This window comes from Emys orbicularis, chromosome 15, assembly GCF_028017835.1.
Source record: "Emys orbicularis isolate rEmyOrb1 chromosome 15, rEmyOrb1.hap1, whole genome shotgun sequence".
Taxonomy (NCBI): domain Eukaryota; kingdom Metazoa; phylum Chordata; order Testudines; family Emydidae; genus Emys; species Emys orbicularis.
The window spans coordinates 15,777,830-15,786,145 of NC_088697.1; positions in this window are offsets into that span (position 1 = coordinate 15,777,830).

Below are 8,316 nucleotides of genomic sequence, written 5' to 3' on the forward strand. Positions count from 1 at the left end.
GCCAACTTGTAGTTGTAGTCTGTGATGAGTTTGCAGAGTCTGTTGGCTGGGAGTTCCAGATTGTTTGCTTCATTTGGTTCCGTTTGCATGATCCAGATCCATAGTCCCACAGACAAAAAGTATTTTAGTAACAAAGCCATTCTGTAAAACATCAATAATAGCAGTATTCTGCTTCCCCTTTAAACATTTTCACCTGATTAATGTGTAGCCATTTGTCCCACATCTGCTTTCCTTTATCAATGCACACCACGTACAGCGTCAGGCTGTTTTTTTCCCCACAATACTATAAGGACCTTCCTAACTAGGTTGCAAGGGGTGTCCTTTGATCTGAGTCTATTATCCAGGGGAGCCCCCATCTTGTAAAGACTTGTTCTAACTTAACCATACTAGTTTTAGGTAATAGTCCAAAATAGTCAATTTGCAACCTAACCCAAGGTCCTTCTGTTTGTTGATATCCTAATTTGGCCTTGTTTTTTGTAGACCTTGGATTAGTTTGGACACATACCAAACAGTTCTCAATATAATGTTTAACGACTTGCCTCATCTGTAGCAACCAACCTATTTGCTGAATACGAAACACTGTTTTTTCAGTTCCCTGATGCCCTCCAGTTGGCAGTTTATGATATATGTATATAAATGCAGATTGCAGGTCTTTAGGGATAATCCACAGCCATGCATCTGAGCTTGAGCCATCCATCCATTTTCTCCCCAGGGGAACTGTATTATCCTCAGTGGAGTCCCCTTATGTTGTGAGGGTTCTGCACCTCCGACAAGTTTTTGTACGGTGGCGTCTCATTTCTGCAGGCCTACCAACTCAAAACCCTTCCACTGTACCTTAACAGCACTGACAGGGCCTGAGCTGCATTTTCAGCCTTTTTTTGTTCCACTCCACATCCAGGGATGATTTAGCCTTTACCACAGCCAGCATCATTCCTCTATCCCTTTTGCCAGAGGAATTGACGTTATACACTTTTGCCTTTATAAACGCCAATTATTAAAAGAAAAGATTGGATTGCTTAAAATCAAAGGTGCTTACAATGTATAAAATAAAATATAACAAAATAACCTTGTATCTTAGAAACTTATTACAACCTAAAAAAAAAAAAATTAACAGAGGTCTTTTTAGCTTTAATTTTTAAAAAAGTTGATATCACAGAAAAACACAAGTTTTTATATAATTATGTGCAAAATTAGTTTGTTTTTGTTGCAATGAAAATAAAACCCCAAATAAAAATGGTCACAGGACACAGAATGTACACAACTTATAAAAAGAAACAATATAGAAAAGGTTATCAGGGTTAGTCAGTGAGGAGAAAGACATACAAGCTGACTGCAGTGAACAGTTGATGCCTAAAAAAACCTGAAGTCAATAACTTCATTTTAACTGAAATTCAGCCAGAAGCCAAAGATGTTTTTCTTGAATGACTGAAACAAAACAATTAAACAAATGGTTAAGAAAAACCCAACTTACTCCTGCCTCAGCGCAGGGGACTGGACTAGATGATCTGTCGAGGTCCCTTCCAGTTCTACATTTCTATGATTCTATATTTATTAACATATTAACCCAGTAACCTTTAACTAGTAACCCACATTCTTTATAAAGAAGCAATAAAACATTTTATATGTGTACTTATTACTTTACTTTACCTAAGGGTTTTAGAAAAAAGTTTAAGCTTTTAACTGCATTTAATTCCATAAATTTATTGCACTTTCTATTAAATGTTTTTATTTAAAATTTGGATTAATTAATAGAGACCTTTTTTTAAACTTAGGCTCATGTGGTTAGATGGACACACACACACACACATACAGTGGGGTTGATGTGCATGGATCATGCCAGTACAACAATTTACAAAAACATTTTATAACAAATTTAAAATTTCAGATTATTTAGTAAAATAGCAGAGATTTTTACCTGCCTTTTAGCCAATAGATAACTATATCTCCTTTTTTATTTATTTAATTTTTAAAAAGTGTTAAAATCATGCTGCTTTTCCTATTAAGTCTTTTGTCTAGATTTACCATCAAGATGAGGCTGATAGTTTTTCCAGGTTTTTTTTTCCATTTAGGTTTTTCCTTCACTACAATCACCCATAGTTTTAGATTACTGGTGCTTCTTGAATCCATGGAAGTGCACTCTGTCTTTCTTCCAATAAAAGTCTCAGCCTTCGAACTTTTTCCTCCCCTATTCCTGAAAAAGCTGATATAATTCCCTTCTGAGCTGTTATTTGCTGTTTCAAATAACTAATCACCTCTCTCATTCTTTGTGATTATTTACCTTGGAATTTTTACTACTGTATCAGGACATTCTGTCTTAAAAGAGCTTTGATTTTGTCATTCTAAATCTAAGACAGCTAAGTACCCCTGTTTCTATCCTCAAACTCCTCACTCTCTGAGGCAGTGTCTCTCTTCTGTGCCTTTAGCAGTTTGCAAGTTTCTCCAAAGGCTCTTAAGCAAAGCAAGCAGTAATGGGATAAAAGGGAAGGTCTACTCATGGATCAGTAACTGGTTAAAAGACAGGAAACAAAGGTTAGGAATAAATGGCCAGTTTCTACAGTGGAGAGAGGTAAATAGTGGGGTCCCCCAGGGATCTCTACTGGGACCAGTGCTGTTCAACATATTCATAAATGATCTGGAAAAAAAGGGAAAACAGTGAGGTGGCAAAGTTTGCAGGGGATACAAAATTACGTAAAATAGTTAAATCCAAAGCAGATTGTGAAGAGTTACAAAGGGATCTCACAAAACTGGGTGACTGGGCAACAAAATGGCAGATAAAATGCAAAGTAATGCACATTGCAAAACACAATCCCAATTATACATACAAAATGATGGGGTTTAAATTAGCTGTTACCAGATCAAGAAAAAGAGCATCAATAGTTCTCTGAAAACATCTGCTTAACGTGCAGCAGCAGTCAATAAAGCTAACAGAATGTTAGGCCCCATGAGGAAAGGGATAGATAATAAGACTGAAAATATAATGCCACTATATTAAGCCATTGTACACCCACCCCTTGTGCAGTTCTGGTCCCCCCCCATCTCCAAAAAGATATATTAGAATTGGAAAAGGTACAGAGAAGGGCAACAAAAATGATTAGTGGTATGAAATAGCTTCCATGTGAGGAGAGATTACAAAGACTAGGACTTTTCAGCTTGAAAAAGAGATGCCTGAGGGGTAATATGATAGAGGTCTATCAAATAATGAATGGTATGGAGAAAGTGAATAAGGAAGTGTTATTTACCCCTTCACGTAACATCCAAATGACAGGCCACCAAATGAAATGAATAGGCCATAGGTTTAAAACAAACCAAAGGAAGCACTATCACATAACACATGGTCAACCTGTGGAACTCATTGCCAGGGGATGTTGTGAAGTTCAAAAGTATAAGTGGGTTCAAAAAAGAATTAGATAAGTTCATGGAAGCTAAGTCCATCAATGGCTATTATACAAGATGGTCAGGGATGCAACCCATGCCTCTGACTGCCAGATGCTGTGAATGAATGACAGGGGATGGATCACTCAATAATTGCCCTGCTCTGTTCATTCCCTCTGAAGCATCTGGTATTGGCCATTCTCAGAACACAGGGTACTGGGGTAGATGGACCATTGGTCTGACCCAGTATGGCCATTCTTATGCTCTTATGTACGCAGGCTGTCTCTCGTATGCTCTCAATGCCCTGCCTGCTGATGCCAAGGCAATGTGGAAGCTGCCTGAATCAAAAGCAGAGAGGACAAGAGCCAGACCTGGTGGGTGTGGGGGGTGTAGATTGGAACAAGGAGCTGGGGTAGAGTGAAGGAAGACTGGAACTAGAGATTGGAAGGGAGCCAAAGAGAAGCTGGGACTGGGAGTTATGGGGAAACTGAGACTGGCTGGGCAAGAAGACCTGGACTAGGATCTGGGACACAGAGGACATTGGGAATGATTGGGCAGGGAGACTGGGACTGGGAGCCAGAGAGAGAAATTGGGCAAGGCCTAGGAACCAGTGGGTGGTTGGGAAACTGAAATAGGATGAGAAAACAGGAAGGGGAAGGGAGAACTGTAAAAAGGAGACTAGGACTGGGAACCTGTGGTGCAGAGGGAATGGGGGAGGAGACATCTGACAAGGAGCCAGGTTGTGGGGGGGAGAATTGGGATTTGCTCAGCAAAGAGACTGGGGAAAAGAGTCAGATAGGAAGGGACACAAACACTGGAAAAAGAACACTGGGAGGGAGACTGAGACTGGGAGCCAGTGGGGATGGGGAATGTGAATGTGGGGGTGACTGGAGGTGGGGCAGAGAGAGAGATGCTTCAGAGGAGGAGCTGGGAGGGGAACTGGGACTGGCTGGGCAAAGAGACTGGAACTGGAAGAATGGGGTGAACACTGGGATGGAGGGGAGGAGACTGGGACAGGGAGTCCAAAGGGGGAGACTAGGACTGGCCGGGCAAGAAGTCTGGGATGAGAATTCTGAGGAGTGGAGACTGGGACTGACTAGGTGACAGGAATAGGATTGGGACAAGGAGCCAGTAGTGGGAAAGAGATGGGACTTGGACAGGGGTGAGTTGGAAGGGAAGGGGCAGAAGGCCTCAAGCTTGGGGGAAATGGACAGAACAGTCTGTGCCCATTAGAGAACATTCCCCTTCAGAGCCTGGAATGGAATCCAAGATTCCCGAGTCTCTCCGTTCCTCTGCTCTCAGCAAATATCAGTGAAACCCACTGGCAAAGTGTCCCATCCCCCTCAAGAGCTGGTCCACGTAGAGGATTACAGTCTACTAATTCTATTAGTTACTCCATTAGCTCCTCAGAGCTCTGTGCAGTGGATCTAAAGGTTCCGGTCCTGCTAATGACCCATGTTAATGTCCATATGATGCTACATGATGCAATTTCTGGTTTTTCAGTTTGCTTTTTTTTAAAAACTCGGTAATTACACCAAAAATTAAAAGAACATTCTTAAGTTTGCAAAGTCAAGCACTCAAAAGCTAAGAAATGCCAGAATTAAGGTTGCCTGCACAGCCTGTATGCATTATGACACAGTCTTTAATTACATAATCACATACATTTTTTCCACAGGACTACTTCTACCCACAACCTTAATTCTGACATTGTCTATCTTCTGACTGACTTTGCAACCTTAATGTTCTTTTCATGTATTGTTTGGTGTGTAATACACTAGTATACTGTAATACTAGAGGCCTAGAGTCTCTTCTGTGCCCAGTTTCAGCTGGGCACAGAAGAGATGGGGGGAATGTTGGGAAGCTGATTATGGCTCCCTGATTCTTTGACCACTTTTACACCAGTCAGAGCCTCACCATGTGGCTACTCTAGGGGCTACTCTAAACCCCACCAGCTGGTAATAGTACCTATGGGACCAGCCACCAGCTGTGGGCTGCTCTCTGGTTATACCCCTTCCCTTCCTTTCCTTATTTGCTACACCAAGGCAGCAGAAGCAGAGATGGCTGGATGAAGCATATAGTTTCTTTCTTCAGCTGTGTGGGTATCCAGTGCAATTGTACAAAGCCCAGAGTTGTAGTGTGGCACTATTGATCCATTGCAGGGACAGTCCATGCTAGTGATAACCATCTGCAATGTTTGTGTTAGAAACAGTGCTCTTGTGTGCCAGTGTTCTCAGTCACTACATCTCTAAGAAGTGAAATATTTTCCTGCCTCATACTAGAGCAACCAGGTCCTGAACTATCTCATTTTCTCTCTTCCAGTGCTCTGCCCTACCTAATCTGCCTTTGGAGCCGCAGTGCAACACGAGACAACAAGGCCAGAGTCATTCCATCACAGGGACTGCATGATAGAGTAAACTCCAAAAACATGTATTTAAAAATGTATAGCATTAACCTGGATTAAACATAAGCAAAAAATATTCCTTTGCTGTTGGCTTCTAGTCCTAGTAATCATTGAATGCAAAAGTGAAGGCAGGTGCTGCTATTTTCTCTCTTTGCCACCTGACATAATGAAGAGACAGTCCTTCACCACACACTAAGTATTTTTGTTGCAGCTTCCCAAAACATATCACACTATGGGACTAATTTTGAAATACTGAAATAAACTTTCATTTAATTAAAAGTTGTCACACTTCTTGGAGAAGCAGCTGCCTTACACCAGCTTTGAATTCAGATTCTCATGGCTGGGCTCCTTACCCCCCTCAAACAGACAAATGTAACTTTGGAAAAGAAAATACTTTATGCTCTTTACCTTAAAAGAGTTCTTTGGAGCCAGAGATTTGTTTTACAAAATGTTAAGCAGAAGACAGACTAGATGGACCTCCTGAGGTCTCGTCCAACCCTAATCTTCTATGATTCTATAGTAGAATTCTCAGTGGAAGTGGAAACTGTCCATAGAGTCATAAATAGCTGAGCTAACATGCCAGTCCGAGCCTTTGCATGAATCAGGAATATTCACTTCTACATCCCCATGTATCTATGCTCTAAACTCCTAAGCCAAATCCATCACTGGTAACATCTTTCTAACTTCTTACTGATTCTGCAGTGACGGTGTCTTGATTAACTCATCTGGATCAGAGTCCATTGTATCTGCTACACAGAGTAATTGTGTAGCAGGTGTAGTAAATTTTCAAAGGTCCCTCATAATTGTACCTAATAGTTGGCACTCTGATAGGGTGTCCACCTCACACAAGACAGAGCAGGTTAAATGTTGTCAATTAACTTGTTTTTGGGGAAGAGCCAGGGATTGAGAGGCTAATTGAAGATGGAGCCCAGCTGAGAGGGAATAGGTGGGGATTGTTATAAAGCCAGAAAGTTGGCAGTAAAGGGGCTTTAAGGAAAGTAGTCTGTAGTTTCTCCCTGGGAGAAGAGAGGTGTGTTTGGGGCTACAGAGTTAGGTAGTCTGCAATCACCTGCTGGGAGGAAGGAATTTGGACTGATAAAACTGGAAAGAGGGGGAGGCCAGAAGATAGGACTAGAGAAATAGGAAGAAGTCCAGGGGAAACAGCAACAGGGTCTAGATGCAAGCAGACCATAGTTACTGGAAATAGGGTCCCAGGACTGGATCCTGGAATAGTGGGTAAGCCTGGGTTCCCCTACCAGCCAGCCAAAGACTGCCTGGGATAGTCGTCCAATGAGACTTTGATATCACAGAAGGGGAGAACAACTGTGACCTTGCAGCAGGAGTCATGAAGGAGTACGCTGAGTCCCAGACAGAGAGAGAAAGGGGGGCCCCCCTGTGCAAAGAAAGGGCATCAGACCTGGAAGGAGCTAATCCCCTAAACTGCCAAGAGGCTGAGTGAGTTGTGTTGCAGGCACATACTCAAAATCCCATCTTTGCACATGGAAGTGAACATTTATATGCCCAGTTACTTACTGAGTACACACACAGATGGGAATTTACACAGAAACCAGATTCAAATTTCACAGCACAGTTTAGCAAGCCTCTTTGAAAACTAGGGCCTAGATCCACAAAGGGGCTTAGGCATTGCAATGCCTCACTTTTGGGAACCTTGTCACCAGTGGACCCCACAGCTCAGAGTTAGGTAACCTGGGTTCCAGGTACAATGCATGGGGAAAGACAAACGCCCAGGATGGAATCCACAAAAGCCAGCACTCTGAGGAGGGAGCTGCCTAAGCTAGCTAATAGGCAATTCTGAGCCCTGCCCCTTCCGAGAGAGAACTCCAGGAGGGAGATGCCTATCTCAGCTGATGGTTCCTCTCTTGGAGTCAGGTGTCTAAATAAGGCAGTGAGGAATCAATTTGGAGTTGGAAAAAAACACCGCAGGGTCCTATGTCATGCAAGTTCACAGGGCCATTAATCTCCTCCTGCTACTCAGGAATGTGACTCTCAACAGTGTGCAGAACACAGTGAATAGATTTGCAGCAATCGGGTTCCCGACCTGCAGGTGGACGATAGACAGCACACAAATCCCTATTTTGGCACCAGACCACCTTTCCACAGAGTACATCAACAGAAAAAGGCTGCTTTTCCATGGTTGTGCAAGGGCTTGTGGATCACCCGGGGCGCTTCACCAACATCAATGTGGGCTGGTCAGGGAAGGTGCATGACTGTTCAGAAAGTGCAAGCAGGGAGATTTCCCCCTCCACCCCCACCCACCCCCCGACTGGTGGATTACCATTGATGATGTTGAAATGCCAGTAGTGATCCTGCGTTATGCAGCCTATCCCTTGGCTCATGAAGCTGTAAACCAGCCACCTCGACAGCATAAAGGAAGGATTCAGCTACTGGCACAGCATGACAGTTGAATGTGCCTTTGGCTGTTTGAAGGGATGCTGGCGTTCACTCACAAGATTGGACCTCTGTGAGAAAAAGAGCCCAATGCTTATAGATACCCACTGAGTCCTGCGTAATAGCTGTGAATC